Source organism: Urocitellus parryii, chromosome 11, assembly GCF_045843805.1.
Source record: "Urocitellus parryii isolate mUroPar1 chromosome 11, mUroPar1.hap1, whole genome shotgun sequence".
In the NCBI taxonomy this organism is placed as follows: domain Eukaryota; kingdom Metazoa; phylum Chordata; class Mammalia; order Rodentia; family Sciuridae; genus Urocitellus; species Urocitellus parryii.
The window spans coordinates 83,057,572-83,076,195 of NC_135541.1; the positions used below are offsets into that span (position 1 = coordinate 83,057,572).

Below are 18,624 nucleotides of genomic sequence, written 5' to 3' on the forward strand. Positions count from 1 at the left end.
TGGCCAAGGTTTTTTGGGAACCCTCCTGGAGACGCCAGATAATCCCAGGGCCATAAAGAGGGGAAAGAGAGAGAGAGGGGAAGAGAGAGGAAGGGGAGAGTAAGCATCTCTCTAGCACCCCCGTGAAGGTGAGGACTAGGACTTTATGAGAACCACTGAAACCGTGAAGGTCTGGGTAGGGTGTGATGTTTGGTTCTCTGTTATGTGTCCCTGGAGGTTACACAGTCCTTTGAGGGAGACCTACAAAGCCTATTCTGGTAAACTACCAGCTGGGAAGGGGAATAATTTTGAACCCAAGAGTCTAATCTGCCCAAGGAAAGAGTCCCTGAGGACCACTGTGGCCTTAAAGGCTGTGGTGGGGTGTTTTCCTCCCCACAGGTGGGCAAAGAGGTTTGCTGGATTGTCAATGGTCAAATCCTCCTGCCACCACCATTGGGTTTAGGACTCCAGGAAGGGGAAACTCACCAATTGAAGTCCGGTGGAGGATGGAGTTCTGGTGGTCGAGCAAATGGGTTCAGGCTGTCCAGTTAGTGGCACTTCGGAAGGAAGAGGGACCCAAAAGTGGGTTTTAACCCTCTCCCGGGATTCGACACCAATGAAAGGAAAGTGACCACAACACTCAGATCAACCAAGAGATCTTTATTACAGCAGTGCAACAGAGGAGAAAAGACAGAAAGAGGAGAGAGAGAAAGAGAAAGAGAGAGAGAGAGAGAGAGAGCGCAAGAGAGAGAGAGAGAGAGAGAGAGAGACAGAGAAAGCAAGAGAGATAGCAAGAGACAGAGAGGGGCCCAGCAGGAGGGAGTTTTTATAGCACAATGGGGTCTCTGGGTCTGCAAGCTGCCTTGTTAGCACAAGGGGGTTAAGTATTAGGCCTTGAGTGTTGGGCTGAGTGTTCAGCCTTGAGCAGGGGGGAAAAGTGCTCAGCCTTGAGCGGGGGCTTGGGCATTTGGGCTTGAAGTAAACAGGTGATAAAGAACCAGACAGAGGGTTTGAGAGGCCAGGTCATCCTGCAGCTAACTTTGTTTGGCATGCCCTGCAGACAGCTTACTCAGCCTGTCCTGCACCTAACAGAAGTAAGCCCAATTTTTATGTTGGCATCCACACAAAATCTAACACTCAATACACTTTGCATTCTTGTCCCTCACTATATCCCAAAACATTCTCTGCTCTCTTGCTGGACACTATGTTTTCAACATTCCTTCATGGTTCTGTCCATGTCTTAGCAAATCTGTCAAAAGTGGGAAATGTCAACCTTGAAGAACTTTGTTCCCTAAACCCTAAGACAGAGGCTGGAGGACAATATTCAGAATCACCTAAGAAAAAAAGAAATTCTTTTATTCAATCCATAATGGATATATTGGTAGGAATAATAAACATAAAACTCACCGGCTAACATGACACATGATAACATTTGCTCTTGAGTATAAACTGCCATACAAGTTAAAAATTTCTAATAGAATTTAGATACATAATCTGATCCTAAAAATCTAAATTTAATAAAAAAAATAGCCACTATACAGATTATGGAAATCAAGATAAATCAGAATAATAAAATCTTTATACATTGTACAGATAAGAGAATAAACACCAAGAAAAATAATTTCATAGTATTGAAAAAAGCAAAAAATAATAAGTAGTTTAATTCCTGAAATAGTATCTAGTAGATATTCAATAGGTATTTGTTAAATAAAAGAATGCACTTGTCCAAGGAATTAGATTGTGCATGATGGGAATTAATCAGAAAACACTTGTTTTTTAAAACAACTTTTTTGATATAATTCACATAATACTCAATTTATCTATTTAAAAGATATTTTTAATGGTTTTTAGTATATTCAGTATGTGAAATCACCATAATCAATTTTAGAACATTTTTGTTTCCTCCAAAAGAAAGCTTGCACTCATTAGTAGTCATTCTATACCTCCCTCCCACCCCTCAGACTCAAGTGAAAACAATTTATCTACCATTTGTTTCTAAGATTTTGCTTTTTCCAGATATTTCTTTTATTTTTATTTTTAGACTTAAATACTTTAATATGCAGTGAAGAAAAAGAGAATGCAAGTTACAATAAATAAAATGCTAGAGTACTTAAGAACACAACTTCTGCACTTTTTCTATTAGCCTATAAAAGCTACTAATATGCAAAAACCATACCTTTAGTCTTTTGAATTGTCCTGAAGCTATGTTCTGAAGGGTTTGTAACACTTAAGAACTGGCATTAAAAAGGCAAAAAGCACTATAACTCATAAACAGCATAAAAGTCTTACTTAATCTCTAAAAATAATAGGAATGCAAATGTTTTATTTGCCATAGAGATAAGGAGGGAAATATCAGTGGAATGAATTGGACAACATGACTCACACTTCATTACAAGCCATTTTCCCAAATTCACAACTTTCACATTTGGGTGATCTTAAAAAAAAAAAAAAGTTAAAAAAGAAAAGAAAGGAACTTTCACTAGATGTAAATAGGCCAAGTTATTTAATCCCTCCACATGTTTAAATTGACTACACTTTTCTAGCTGGGAATGTATTTTCCTTATTTTAGTGAGCTTAAATAATGTACCCATGGTAATGAATAAGGCCTGGGTTTAGGTCCAGAAACCTTCTCTATCAGCCTGTTTCATAATTACTCCAATATTATGGAACACAATAAGACGTTTTCTTGGTTCAGTTTTAATAGTAATAAGAATTTTTAAAATCCATGCTACTTCACAGTTTTTCAGACTTTTTTTTTCCTAAATGTGGATTTTGAAATTCTTAGGTATGCTATATAAGTATATAAAGTCCATTTCCATGTGTTCATAAACTTTAGCACCCAATAAGTAGTAGGAACTGGGTTATATAAACTACTTCCTAATCTCCACCCCTTAATTACTAGTAATGAATTTTATTTAGGGAACAATGAGGAACAAGTACCATAGCCTACAGGCATCTAGCAATGGAGGGAATTCAGACACAGAAATTAAGGCTCTGGAGAGGTTAAGTCATAGTGGAAACTTCCAGAATGAAACTGAACTCGTATACCCTTTTCCCAGCTGCAGACTTAGATAAGGTGTGAGGTGTTTAGTTGGTGCATGGGACCCACCATAAACTGACATTTTATCCATCTTTTTTTTTTTTCCTCCATGAAAGAAAAGAAATGGAAATACAAGTGCTTGTTACCACATGCTTTTAAGGCTTTTAAGCATGTTGTATCCGTGATTGAGGAGATCACTTTAAAAATTGCCAGAAGAATCTCCTCTAATGGAGACTGAAGTCACTCTCTCTCCCCAAGAACCATGTGGGAAAAGAGAGATAGTCCCCTATTTGCACATGAAATCTCCCTTTCTCCTCCGACCTCCCTATTCCTCTCCCAAACAGGCCAGGCTGCCTTGGGAGGTGGTTGGGAGAAAAAGCAATGCTCATTCCCCCATGGCAAAGTCTTTGGTCTTTTCATCCTGGTCCCCCATTTTGTAGCGCAGCAGAAAGCACAGGTGAAGAGGGTTGTCCTGGGAGGGCAGCAGCATGATCTCTGCTGAAATGACCCTGCCTTGCTCCACTTGTACTGTCTCCTTTAGGAAGAGGAGTGCCTGCTTCCAGAGTGTGGCCCGGTGCAAAGGCGAGATGGACAGCACCAGGGGTTTCTCCGAATCTCCTCCAGGGAAGGTCACCTGGAACCAAAAGGCCAAACCATGCAAGGGCACCCAGCCATAACAGCTATAGCGGAAGTGCCCACCCACCTTGCCTCCAGCTCCAGCTCCAGGCCCGCAGGTCAGCTGGAGCTGAGCAAAGTGCTACAACCAGGTCAACACATCCTGGCCGGACAGACCCTGCACCAAGATCCCCGAGTGGCTCATGAGGCAGCTTGTGGCGAAACTCTCTAGGCAACTCATGTCCATGCCTTAGTGTTGCTTCACCTGGCTCCAAAAGCCTAGGCGCCACTCCAGCATCTGGTCGCTGATGGGGGCTACAAGGAGCTCAGTGAAAATCAGTAGGAGACTACCGACCTCCCTCAGCCACTGGGTCTGCAGGTGCAGCACAGAGCTCAGCATGGACTCACGCAGAAGTCCATAGCCCATTCACTCGCTTACGATGGCATCCACGTGCTCTGGCAACTCCACCATCTCCACCGAACCCTGCAGGACATGCACTTGGTCCTCCAGCCCGTTGAGCCGCCCTACCTCTAGGGCCTCTTGCCAAATGTCTCTACCAGCCTGGGCACAGAATATGCTCAAAATGCCGGTGCCTATGCCCACCTCCAACAAGGTCTTGCCTTGCAGAGCTGCCCAGTTCAGCAGGATGCCAAGGCGGTAGGCATTGGTGAGGACGCAGTTGGAGATCCTCTCCTCCCCGACATGTCCCTGTAGCACTCCTAGTACAGGTGGTCCTGCTTGCTTGCTCTTAGTCCTCTGGGGTCGGGATCATGGCAAGTCCACCTCCTGCTCCCCGTCCTCTTCTTCTTCAGTTCTCTCCCCTCCTTTGCTGCCCCCCCCACGACTCTCCAGATATTTCATATAAATGGAATCATACAATATGTGGTCTTTTGTGATTGGCTTCTTAACTTGATGTATTCAGGTTTCACCTACAGTGCAGCATGTATCAGTAGTTCATTTCTTTTTATTGCCAAATATTCCCTTTTATGGATACACCACATTTTATTCAGTTGACAGATCCTGGGGTCATTTACATATTTTTGGCTCTTATGAATAATGCCATATGAAATTCATGTGCAAGTTTCTATGTGAACATTTTATTTTCATTTCTCTAGCATATATACCTTTGGGACTTACTGGGGCATATGCTCTTTCCCCTTACTGGTTAAGGGTAAGTTCAAAGAAAAAAACGGAACTGTTAATTCTGGCTGAGAAATTAGAAAAGACTACTTAGTAAAAGTGGAATGTGAGCTAAGTTTTGAAATAGGAGTGATAGGATTCAACCAGAAAAGGGAAAATGAGATGACAGAAAGTCAGACATTTTGACTTCAATAACATTTGACTTATATTTGCATATCATTATCCACAGTACATTTATGAAAACACAAATTGGTGTAAATATATTTTATATACAACAAGAGATATGAAAGCTGTGCTCTGTAAGTGTAATACAAATTGTAATGTATTCCGCTGTCATATAAAAAATCAATTAAAAAAAGGCATTTTAAAGAGTGGTATATCAGTAGTAAATCTTCATCAACACAGCATATGTTTTTACTTCTGAATGTTTTATTTGTATATTATAGTTACACATAATAGTGGGGCTCATTTTGACATAATTATATATCATGGAATAAAATTTTCTCCACTTCAGTCCCCAGTACTTCCCCTTTTCCTCTCCTTCTCCCTCCTCCTATTTCCTTTCTACTCTAATGGTCTTCCTTCTATTTATTTATAATTTTAAAATTTAGTTCTTTATATATAAACATAAAGGTCAAATTCACTGTGGTGCATTCACATGTACATAGCATAATTTGGTGAATTTTAATCCATTGTTCCTCTCCTTTCCCATTCCTCCTCCCTCCCCATCCATTCCTCCACTGATCTCCCTTCCTTTTTCACAGGATTCCTCCCCCACTTTTTCCCCTTCCCTTGGTCAAGCTTCCTTCTATGAGAGAAAACATTCAACCTTGACTTTCTGAATCAGACTTATTTAATATATATATATTAGTAAAATACTCACAAAATTTAATATTTAACTAGAACTCTACAATTTCATGGCATTGAGTACATTCACATTTGTACAACCATCACCAACAACCATCTTCAGAACATTTCCATCTTGGCAAATTGCAACATTTCACCCTTAATAAAGATAACTCCCAGACTGGCAACCTCCACTCTACTCCTAGAGTACTTTTGGACTGTTTCTTTTTCACTTAGTAAGAGAGATCCACCACTGACTAATGGGTGGTGTCTATATTTACAGGCCTTGCTGCACATACATGATTGAGTGTATTGTAAGGACAGGTAACAGAAAATAGGGAAAAAAAGAGGTGGAGACAAAAACTGAACATATGGATCTCTATCCACAGGCTTAAGCAGCCCTGTCACAGATCTGCCTGATTATTTCACATCAAGAAATTGACCTTCCACCTGGTGCTGTGGTGCATACCTGTAATCCCACCAGCCTGGGAGGCTGAGGCAGGAGGATTGCAAATTCAAATCCAGCCTCAGCAAAAGCAAGGGGCTAAGCAACTCAGTGAGACCCTCTCTCTAAATAAAATACAAAAGAAAAGAAGGCTGGGGATGAGACTTGGTGGTTGAGCACACCTGAGTTCAATCCAGAGTACTAAAAAAAAAAGCAAAAAAAAAAAAAAAAAACAGAAATTGACCTTGACCTTGACCTTCCTATAATCCCAACTACTCAGGAAGCTGAGGCATGAGGATTGCAAATTTGAGGGCAACCTGGGCAGTTTAGCAAGACCCTGTCTCAAAATAAAGTTTGTAAAAAGGGCTGGGGATGCATTTCAGAGGTAGAATGCTCCTGGGTTCCATTCCCCAGATTTTTGGAGCCATTTTCACTTTGCAGATCCACCAGCAGTTTCACACTTTCTCAGTTTCCCTGCCTTCACATGAGGCCAGGCACATCACAGCACCACTATAGCTTCATGTCCTCAGTGCCCATCCATGGTGAGGATTCTGCTGAGGGTCCTGTAGGCACTTCCATGTTCCCCTCTTGTACCATCACAGTCCTGGCATTGAACATCACATGTTTTACCATGACCTTGGATTGAAATCTAAATTTTGTAGAACCCTGAGCCCCCAGATCCCAGCTAACCTGAAGCACACTTGCTTGCACTGATGCTTTCTGTCAAGAAAGCATTTCCTAGTGCAGCCTCTTGAAAAACAACTTGGCAATGCCTCAGAGTTAAACAGTTATACTATGATGGACGAACTTTCCAAAAGTGTCAAATAAAAATTAATCACTGTATAATCCTAGGCTATATGTCTACTAAATCATATTAGTTAGTAGAGTGACTGACCGGACTCATCAAAAATTGAGAATTAAAGAAAATTCTTGTTAACACTTGTGTACTTTACTTGAATATAATAACACATAATTAGCTTAGCCTTATAAAAATATGGGGCTTGGTCAAAATATTTACACATTTTTTAAATTAATGGTAGAATACACATACCACTCACCATCACAACCATTTTTAAGTATACAGTTCAGATCAGTTGCTTAATTACAGTCACGTGGTTGTGTGCCCAATCTTCAGAACTCTTTATCTTACAAAACCAAAACTCCATTTCCATTTAGCAACTCCATATTCCACTATTCATTCCCTGGCAATCACCAATCTAACTTTCTTTCTCTATGAATCTTACTACTCTGGGTCAGATTAACTAATGTTAAGCAGAATTATACAGTATTTGTCCTTAGTTCACATAGCATCGTATCCTTGAATTTTATTAATGATGTATCAGAATTCCCTTCCTTTTTAAGGATGAATAGTATTCTACTATATGTGTGTATGCCAAATTTTGTTTATCCATTTAACCTTTGATGGACACTTAAAATGCTTACACCTTTGGCTACTGCAAATAATGCTATGAGCATGGGTGTCCAAATACCTGTTTGTTTTTTATTATCAATTCTTTTGGGGACTTATACCCCAAAGTGGAATTGCTTATTAAGTTTCCTCAGCAACTGCCATACTGTTTTCCATAGTGGCTGCACTATTTTACATTACCCGACCAACAACACAAGAGGGTTCCTGTTTTTCCATTCCCTTGTCAACACTAGTTACTATTATTATTTTTTAATAGTAGCCAATCATAATGGGTGTGAGGTGGTTCCTAATTGTAGTTTTGATTTTCATAATGGTAAATTATGCTGTACATCTTGTGCTTATTGGTCATTTGTGCAACTTCTTTGGAGAAATCCTTTGCCCATTTTTTAATCAAGTTTTATTGTTGAGTTGAAGGAGTTCTTTATTTACTTTGTATTTTTTTCAATATTTATTTTTTATTTGTAGTTTGACACATACCTTAATTTTACTTATTTATTTTTATATGATGAAGGGCCTCACCCATGCTAGGCAAGCACTCTACTGCTGAGCTAAAACCCCAGCCCATAACTTTGCGTATTTTTTAAAAAAATATTTTTAGTTCTAATTGGACATAATAACTTTATTTATTTTTCTATGTGGTGCAGAAAATCGAACCCAGTGCCTCACACATTCTAGGCAAGTGCCCTACCACTGAGCCACAAACCCAGCCCAACTCTGAATATTAAACCCTATGGGATATGGGATTTGTAAGTATTTTCATCCCTTGTATAAGTTGCTATTTCACTATCGACTTAACAAGTTTTAAATATAAATAAAACTCTTGGGTTTATTTGAAACTTTAATATCCTCATCACTCTTGAAGGTCTTAAAATATTATACTTTTCTAGCTTGTACCTTTTCCCTACCCAGTTCTAGGTATGACATTACTGCAGTCTTTTTTGAGCTGTGTGATAATTTTAGACTTAGACCTCTGGGTAAGAAATCTAAACTTTTTCTCTGTCATGTAATTAGGAAGCCACATAAGACAGTAAAACGTCTTGGACCAGTAGGGAGAAAACCCAAAATTTAAACCTGCTCTATCACTTATTACTAGTGTAATACTTGTGTAAGTCATTTAACTTTTTTGACCTTAAGTTACATGTTTACAAAGCAGAATGTTAATTATTGGCCTCCAGTGAACCATTCACCTTTATAAAGCATGGACAACATTTTCACCATGTGGTCCAGCAGTCATGTTCTCTGGTATTTAACCCAGTGAATTGAAAACATATCCATATAAAACCCTAACTATGCATGTTTATAGCTTCTTTATTTATAACTGCCCAAACTTGGAAGCAATCAAGATGTTCTGATGAAAACAAATGAATTGAATTCTAGATAACAGAATATTATTAAGCACTAAAAAAAAGTTAGGAAGCCATGAAAAGACATGGAGGAAGCTTAGATGCACATTACTAAGCAAAAGACACCAGTCTGAAAGGGCTCCAAACTATTCGATTCCAACTACATAATATTCTGAAAAAAAAATTTTTAAAAGAATTGAGGAAGAAGGGGGGAATAAATAAAAAATCAGACTTTTCTCATTCTCTGCTCAGCCTAAAAGGTACAAAAAAGGAACAAAAAATCAAGCAATATGCTTACCTGTGTTTACCGTGATTAATGCCAGATTTTAGTTGGAAGAGAAAGGGTGAAGCTTATCACAGGATAGTTTTTCATTTCCATGTCTTGCAGAGGACAAATCAAATGATACCCACTGCACCTTAATACCATCAGGAAGCTGCCTATTTAGAAACTCTTCAGCACAGAACACACTTTTCCCCTTTATCTGGCATCACCCTGTTTGATGTCACACCTGTATCAGAATCTCGGCATTACACATATCATCTGTGGGGACTTTGAATCATTTATTCACAAAATGTGGATCCCTAGGCTTGCTGTGAGAATTAAATAGGATAGTATATTTCAGGAGGATCCTGAGTTCAAAGCCAGCCTCAGCAATGGTGAGGTGCTAAGCAATTCAGCCAGACCCTGTGTATAAATATAAAATACAAAATAGGGCTGGGGATGTGGCTCAGTGGTCCAGTCCTCCTGAGTTCAAGCCCCGGTACCAATATATATATATATATATATATATATATATATATATATATATACCAATATATATATATATATTGGTATATATATATATATATATATATATATATATATATATATATATATATATTCAAAAAGCCTAGTGGACATGTTTGCCTGCAATGACTAAATAACTGACTTAAGAAGGTAGCCAACAAGTGTCCTGACCACCAGGTGTCACCATTGGGCCAGGATTATTCACCTAACTGCTCCAGTCAGGGGGTAGAACCTAGCAGCAAAACAAGACTGTCACTTTCACATAGAGTACATTCAGAATTGATATAGGCTTTTCCCTACCTTGGGAGCTGGTAAACACACACACACACACACACACACATATAATTTGAAATATTATAATATTTCAGTATTCTCTTATAGGTGTGCTAAAAATTATGTACTAAAATTAATTAGCTGAATATCCTCAGATTTGTTACCAAAATTTAATTTGTAAAATTATCCTCAGTGCACTATTTATTAATTTTGAGAATCAATAGTGCTTTGCACATCCTTTCGTTTACCAACCAGACATTATTGGTCTCCCATAGACTTCAACATTGACACAATGGACAATTTTCTGGCTCCAATTCCAAAATCCATTGACATTATTTCCTTTACAATTTTAATGAGATGACAGATAAAAAAGAAAGTACAATAGTTTTAGTGTAAAAATAAAGTTTGTGACCACTAAATGTGGGTTAAACAAAGATTATTAACCCTTCTCCTTGACCTCAAGAACTCAAAAATTCAGTTATAAACTTTTTTTTGTTGTTTTCTATTTTATTGAAAAGAAAAAAAAAAACACCCTAGGGCAAATCTATCAATCTGTGAACAACCCTGAAATTACTCAAGGAACATTGCCACACCTGGCTGCATTCTGGGACCTACTAATGTCTCTCTTAGAGAGTGCACAGGGTGCACAGCAAGAGGCTCATTTCAAAATGAGCACAGAGGTTGGGCTTCCCTCCTGGTTCTAAGTCCCCCACATTGAGGCTCACAGTGGTCACTTCAAGACAGGTAATTCGATGAGCATTAGCTTGGAGCTGGAGGTGCAATCAATAGTCTCATGGACTGTTGCCTCATCTGCTAGGAACACTTGCCTTAAATTAAGGCTGACATGTCCTACCTCAGCCTCAATCTGGGCATGCAAAATCCCTCCTAGCCCACCAGAAAGAAGAGTGACACCAAGCACAGGCTGTTCAGAGCACATTCTTGGAACTCCAGCAGCTGGGGTCATTTTTTTTTAAATTCCACTTTGTAAGAAGCACTTAATGCTTCTTAAGGAAAACAAGAAGCATCCTCTCTCCCTTTGGCCATCTCTCCCATTCCTAGAGAATTGGGAGGAAAGAGCTGTCACCAGGAACCATTTGGAGCCAGGAATGCAGAAGCCAAGGCCAGGTTAGATAAACCCATTTGTGAAGCACTTTGTGCTGATGGATACATTCCTGACTGGTTTCAGACCAGTCCCTGGAGGACAGCGAGCTCAGGAGGCTGGCTGCCTGGCTGGAATGAAGGGGCCAACATAAGGGATGCTGTCCATGAACCAGCCTAGGCTGCGCAGGGGGCGTGGCAGCTCAGGAGGAGCAGGAGACCCGGAGGACTCCGGGGTGAAGCTGCTGCTGTGCAGCAGCCCCATCTTGCAGAAGAGGACCCCATTGACTTAGGGTACAGAAGAGAGCTCCTGGAGCTCGAAGTCCACCTTAAACTTACACTTCTTTAACATTGTGAGAGCCAGGCGCCAGCAATCGGGCAGCACAGGCGGGTGCCGCCCCCTTAGCTCCGCTAAGCCCCGATCCGCCCAGATCTAGGGCTGGGGCCTCCAGCTGCGCACAGGGGCGAGGCAGGGGGCTCCGGGGCTGTGGCGGCAAGGCCTCCACTCTCTCTCGGTAGCCCAGGTCGAGAGCGGCTGGGGCACCAACCTCGGCTGACCTCCAGGAGCAGTTGTGCTGCAGCTGGCCCAGGAAGGGTGCCCTTAGGTGCGCACCTCGCCGCTGTCGCCATCCTTCTGAGAGCTGTGAGAAGTGGAGCTCAGAGTGTGGTCCCTGTCTCCACCTCAGCCACTCGGGATCTGCAGCGCGATCTGCAGCGCACTACTGGGCGGAAGCGGGAGGCACAGGGAGGGCGGGGAAACTAAACCTCAATGGCAGTTAGCGCCATCACGACTCTCTGGGGTTAAAAACAACAACAACAACAGCAGCGGCCAAAAAAAGCTTCTTTCTACAGCTTTCTGGGCACCTTTGGTTTCAGTTTTTGCACCGCCTCTTTTCTCCCCCTGCCCTTTCAGCTATTTCTTTCCCTTGGGTTTCAGAGTTAATAGGGAATGTCAGAATATGACGTTGTTTTAGTCAAATTGAAATCCAAAAACTAAAACTTCTTTTAAATACTCAATATTCTCGAACCTTCAAATATGAAATAAAGAAGAGGAAAAAGGAAAGGGATTAAAATGTGTTGAGGGCCTACCAAGTGCCCAGCCCTGTACTGATACAGGCATTTCTTTTTTCTTTTATCTAATGCCTGTCACCCAGGGTAAAAAAGAGCATAGAAGGAGTTAAAATCACACCTTTCCTTTTAAAATTTGCCCATACTCGGAACTGAAAATGCTTAAAATCAAAGTCTGCAGGGAAAGCTTAAAAAAAAAAAAAATCTTTGTACTTGCATAGCAATTACCTGTCCTGTATAAGCACATGCAATATCTTGTTAAAGTGTATGTTCACTTGGTTACATAAAGTTCAGGTTTTTCAACTGAGATTTTTATCCTTCAATCTCAAGGACTCTCTTGCAGTAACCTCTGAAAGGGTGTAATTGAAAACATTCTCTTTCCCAGTTAATTCATTTATTCATTCATTCATATAAAATATTTTAATTACATAAAATATCAATCACAAGCTAGTCCCAATTATTTAAAAAAAAAAGAAAAAAAAACTAAGAATTTTATCCTTTACTGATGCAGACCTGTTTAGATCCAACATTAAAAGACATGGCATCAAGCTAGGTGCCTAGAAGTCTACTTGGCTCAGCTACCCATCAAGCCCAGCAGCTCTGAGGCTGAGGCAGGAGGATCACAAGTGGCAGCCCAGCCTGGGAAACCAAAACCCTGCCTCAAAATTTTTACAAGTGTGGGGGATCTATAGCTCCAGGAAAAAAAAAAAAATAGGAAGAGGTAGGGACTGAAGGGAGTTTGGAATAGAGTGAATGACAAAGAGGATGCCAGGAGGTGTGTCATTGAAGAGGTAACAGGCCAGATCACATGAGGTCTTGCAGGAAATTGTAAGGACTTGGGCTTTTACTGGTATATTATTTGATGGTTTTAAACAAGTGTGTGTCATGATATAACTTAAGTTGTAACACCCTCACTCTTGGTGGTGTATTGAGAGTAGCTAGGGTAAGGATGAAATCAAGGAGAGCAGTTAGTATAGTTTTACAACACAGACAAAATTTGAGGGTGGCTTTTACTAGGATGGAAGAAGTAAGAACTGTTTGGATTATTGATATATTTTGAAATGGTGACAGGATTTTCTTCTGGGTCATGTGTATGATACAAAAGAGGGTAGTCAGGAGTTTTGATATGAGCACTTAGAAGACTGTGGCTGCCATGTAGTGGGATGGACAAGATTGTGAGAGAAACTGGGTTAGGACAGAGTGAATATCAGAATCTAGTTTTGTTTTTGTTAAGTTTCAGATGCTAATCTGACATCTAAGTAAAAATGTCAAGTAGGCAACTTGAACTAGTAATCTGGTGTTCAAAGAAACACCCTAGCAAGAGAGAGGAGGTGGCTGATAGCTGACTGGGAGGGGTTGGAACCAACAGCTTTCAGAAAGTCTTTAAAGCCATGAGACTGGGAGAGATGACTAGGGAGAGAGAATACAGTGTACAGAGTCCTAATATTTTCCAATGTTAAGAGACAGGGATGTTAGAATCTGTAAACAAGTCAGGATGGCACCTGGCATTAGAGTCTGTAAACAAGTCAGGATGGCGCCTGCATTTTGCCAGAGGGAGTGGTTTGTGAAGTAACGCCAGTGCGCCATTAAGTGTGGAGATTCCTTATTGGTTGACTGCTGTATCTAGTTTATGTTAATTAAGATAAGCTGTGTGTCATGTATATATACCCCTCCTGTGCTACAATAAACGGCTCCCACTCCTGCTGTATCAATGTACACAAGTTCCTGGTCACCCCCCAGTTATTTTGCTGCAGCCATGCTGTGGCAGATGGTGTCCCATACGGGGAGCCCAGGGACACTTGGGGGTAAGTGATGAAAACAAAAGTTGCCCATCCATAGATAGGATGGGAGCAAATCTGCTCATCCCTAGGCAGATGGGCAAGAGGAAAAATGGTCATTTTGAGAAAATGGAGAAGATTGATACAGTATGTTTTTGTCTTGATTTGTCTCAGTGTATTGAATTATCTTTGTGATGAAAATATGGAAGGGGTGTTAAGAAAATTACTAAGGGAAGAAGGCACCCCAGTGGAACCGAGAATAGTTAGGGCATGTGTTGATGGAAGCCCAGGAACTCTAGTAAGAAAGAAGAAAGTTCAGAGGAGGAAGGATTATCAGAAAAAAAGTTGCAGCAAAAAGCTATTACTGAATACTTTTCATTACTGGAGGGTGCGTGAATTGGTGCGGCAGCTGCCACATGCGCGAGCAGGTCATGGCACAGCAAGGACTTTCCAAGTGGTGGCAGCGGCTCTTCCCTGCCCCCTGCCCGGGAGCAGGATGCCACTGTGAGAGCCCAGATAGAAACCTGACGGGGAGGCACAATCTCCTAGGCTCTTGCTCCCTGTACCTAGTGACAGGTTGAGTCTGGAATACTCCCCGGACTCTCCCCAGGGCCATCTGGGGCTGCCCAGGATGCTGCAGGTGGAATAAGGCCTGGCCCGAATCCCTGAAGTTTGATCATTTCCAAGGCCAATAACTGCAATGGTTCTCCCACACCTGGAAGCTAATGAATAATGAGTACTATTAAGGCTTATTTCAAATGTAAAAAACCTTGAGATAATGTACTACATTGTTCAGAAGGTTGTTTTCTTAGTGGAATACTACAGGATTTTCTTTAGCATCATTTCCAGAGTTCCTGCCTTCATCCCAGTGCTGGTTAAGACAAGGGTGGAAAAATTTCCAGTGTTGCTGAAAACCGGACAAAACTTCAGCTGAGAAATGGACAAGACTTCTGAGCTGTTGCTGTTTCTGCTGCTACAGCTTAGGCTAGCTGCCTGCAGAACTTACCTTTATTGTGATTTAAGCTAGCTGCCTGCAGAACTTACCTGGACTGTGATTTACCTGGACTGTGAGTTAATCTATTGAGACACTGCTTTACCTGGACTGAGACAATAAATTGTAATCTACAACAAATTGTAACTCGGTATCTTTGCTAACACTGTCATTGCTGCTATAATTTTTTCCAAGGTCTTCTTGCATTGAGCCATCAATTGGCTTGGTATTGTGGCATTTGGTATCCTCCCCTTCGGCTTGTAGCAGATTATTTATGGTGTTTGTGTAAAAACCACTATGGTCATTATTTAAATTAAATAAAAGGGGGAAATATTAGAGTCTGTAAACAAGTCAGGATGGTGCCTGGCATTTTGACAGAGGGAGTGGTTTGTGAAGTAACACCTGTGAGGCATTAAGTGTGGAGATTCCTTATTGGTTGACTGCTGTATCTAGTTTATTTTAATTTAGATAAGCTGTGTGTAATATATATATATATATATATATATATATATATATATATATATATATACCCCTCCTGTGCTACAATAAATGGCTCCTACTCCTGCTGTATCAATGTACACAAGTCACCCCCTGGTTATTTTGCTACAGCTAGACTGTGGCACAGGGGATATGGGCAGAATCAGACAAAGTGACCCAGAAGGAGCAACTAGAGAGAAAAGGGGAAAACAGTAGAATACTCTGTTCTGGAAGCCAAATACAGATGACAGTTTGGGAGGAGGTAGTTCTTTCTGTCAAATGACTCTGATAAGCTAAGACAAGGACAGGGGATAGACCACTGGATTTAGCCCTGTGGAAGCCATTGGTGGAGTAATGGTGGTAAGATCTTAGTGGGTTCAAAAATGGCAAGGAGAGATTGGAGACAAGGGAGGTAACTGTTGATGAAGTGTTGTTGCAAGGACAGAGACAGAAACAGAGTGATAGTGGGGAAGGTGGAGACAAGAGTCTTTTTGTTTTTATTTATTTATGATGAAACTGCTTGAGCACTCATGTTTTGGGAAGAATTGGGATGACTTGGGGCTTGAGAATGAGTGTTAGAAATTGAACTGGTGGCTTGAGGAGATGCTTTAGGATTAGCAATAATTCCTGAAAAAAAATGAGGACAGAAGTTGGCTGAGGCAAGAATTTGAAATCAAAATTAGTAAAGCAATGTATCTCACTGTCTTTCTTCAAATTCCTAATTTCATTTAGTTATTTGAGAAATTCTTTGCTTCAATTTTTTTCTACTGAGGTACTGATGATTGAACCTAGGGGTGCTTAACCATTGAACTATATATATTTCCAGCCAGTTTTTATGTTTTATTTAGAGACAAGGTCTCTCTGAGTCTGGCTTTGAACTAGCGATCCCTCTGCCTCAGCCTTCCAATCCACTGGGATTATGGGCTTGTGCCATTGTGCTGGCTCTGATGGCAATTTTAAAAATTCATGAAATTGGCTTGAACAGTATCATCTCAATGGGAATTATAATCCCATGGCTATTTATATTTCTTTTGACATTTTGGATACTAGATATTTCAGATCCATAAAAATGGAAATTGTCTTTTAAGATCTGCAACCACAAAGGGTATTTGTCAGCCTGACTCTATTGCTAGAGAGATTAGCAATGAAAAGAAGTTATAAGATGAGGTTGTAAGGAGAAATGTTGAAGAAGAACCACTAGCAGATTGGGATGTAATAATAACGACTTAAATTTCTGCAGTTCTTTATAATTTATGGTGACAATGTATATACCATCTCATTTAATACTCTGAATAGTTCCTTATTGTATGAATTATCCCCACATAAATTGGGGTTCATGGATGTTAGGTGGCCTCCATATCACAAAAGTAACAATGGACAGAGCTCTACTATAATCCAGATTTTCTGACTTGATGTCATTTTGAAGTTTTTGAAATTTATAAATCACAATTTCTATTTGAGCACATACTTCCTTAAAAAATGTATAGCACAGATCTTGATGTGTCAATGACAGTGGACCTTGATGAATGGAAGAAGCATTTCCTATTGAAACCTGTCAGAAATGTTGAGGAAAGTGTTCATTACTAGAATCATTTTACTGTAAGTGGTCTCTTTTTTACTATTTGTTTATTTTATGTCATGGGCATAAAAATGTAACACAGGGTGTAAAATTATGTGTCAATGTGATCTATGCCTTAGGTCATTGTGGGGATTAAAGTAATTAATAAAAGAAAAGCATTTAGAATAACAATTGACATGTTAAACACCATACTTTTTTAGCTATTATGATTACCAGTAGAAAGTAAAGAACTTTGAACTGAAACCGGTATTTCAAAGCTGTGATGTCTGTTGTTTCTTTGTGAAATTTACCTTTTTTTCTTTAACACTTAATTTTCTCTTAACATTCTGTGTTATGGCTGGGTGCTGTGGTGTACCTATAATTAGGAGACTGAGGCAGGGGAAGCACAAGATCTAGTACAGCCTGAGATTACAGGTGTGAACCACTGCACCTGTCTTGTCACTTATAATCTTACAAAGAAGGTATTAGTATTGTTTCTACTTCACATTTGAGGTAACCGAGGCCCAGAGGAGATTTTCAGTTAGGATTAGGGAGGTCAGGATTTGATTCCATCTGATTCCTGGGTCCAGGTTCTGTCCCCTCAAAAATTCCAAGTTATGATACATGTATAACAGAACTTATTTTCTGCTTTAGGTATTATGTGGAAATTATCAGACTTTCACCACTTCCACTATATGTCGAGATGTAAAACAAAACTCTTTTAAATATGTTTTATATATTTTATATTTTTTTGTTAAAGTATATTCTGACTGAAGATAACATAGCCATGCACTAGATCTTGAACTCTAATGAGACTTTGACATTATTGCCAATTAAATAGCTACTAGCTCACTAGTAGTTTGTTTGATTTGAGTTTTGCCATAGCTAAAAATATTTATTAGAATTTGAAAGAATTTTCTTTTAGTATTCCATATTATATAAATAGTTTTCAATTAAAAATATGATAGATTTAAAAATTGGTAATGTAAAGATTGTCATAAACACGATAATTCAGTTATTTTTAATTTACAATTGACAACATTATTATCTACCACTAGTGTTCTAGGGTGGGGCAAAATTAGAGAATTATCTCCTTTCTTTTGAAGATGGGTGATAAACATACAGTATACTTTGATTCATGGAGAGAATCAAAATTGTGTCATGAAGAGACAGAGACTGGTCCAGGAGTTACACTCACTCTTTATTCCCTATCATATGAAAGAACCTGTAATTGCTTGTGGTCCCTTTGAAGCAGGCCATACCTTAAATTGTTTGCCTGTGCCTTGGGGCCAAGTTTCTATGGGTCTGGTGATGTAACTGTGACAAGGGGAGAGGAAGGGTTCCCACTCTTTCCATGTTGTACTTAAGGCAGAAATTATGGGGCTCTAGCAACAATCTCTATCTACTTTTACCTTTTTGAGCCATGGAAGAACATATTTCTTTCTAATTTTTACAGAAATAGAGATGAAGCAAGTGTGCTTGGTTGCAGCTATTCTGAATTTAAAGAAGGGGAAAGGGGCACAAGACTTTTTTCAGTGTGCATATTTTTTCACCTGTATTCAGTCCTGTGCCTCATTGAATGAAAGAAGGGGGTAATTGATTTATAATGGGAATTTCCTCCTGTGATTATAGAGGGTAAGAAGTTCTGTGATGTACTTTCTGCAAACTGGAGAACAAGGATACCTGCTAGTGTCTAAATCCACAGGCCTGAGTACCATGGTTCAACTCTCAGTCCAAGATCAAAGACTTGAGAACT

The 18,624-nt window shown here is 39.9% G+C and overlaps 2 pseudogenes; one reads left to right on the plus strand and one right to left on the minus strand.

The window, feature by feature from the left end:
• LOC144249315 (rho GTPase-activating protein 29-like) overlaps positions 1–18,624 on the plus strand; it is a 573,679-nt pseudogene that overhangs the window by 120,001 nt on the left and 435,054 nt on the right.
• On the minus strand, positions 3,405–4,496 carry LOC144249128 (protein arginine N-methyltransferase 6-like; annotated as a pseudogene).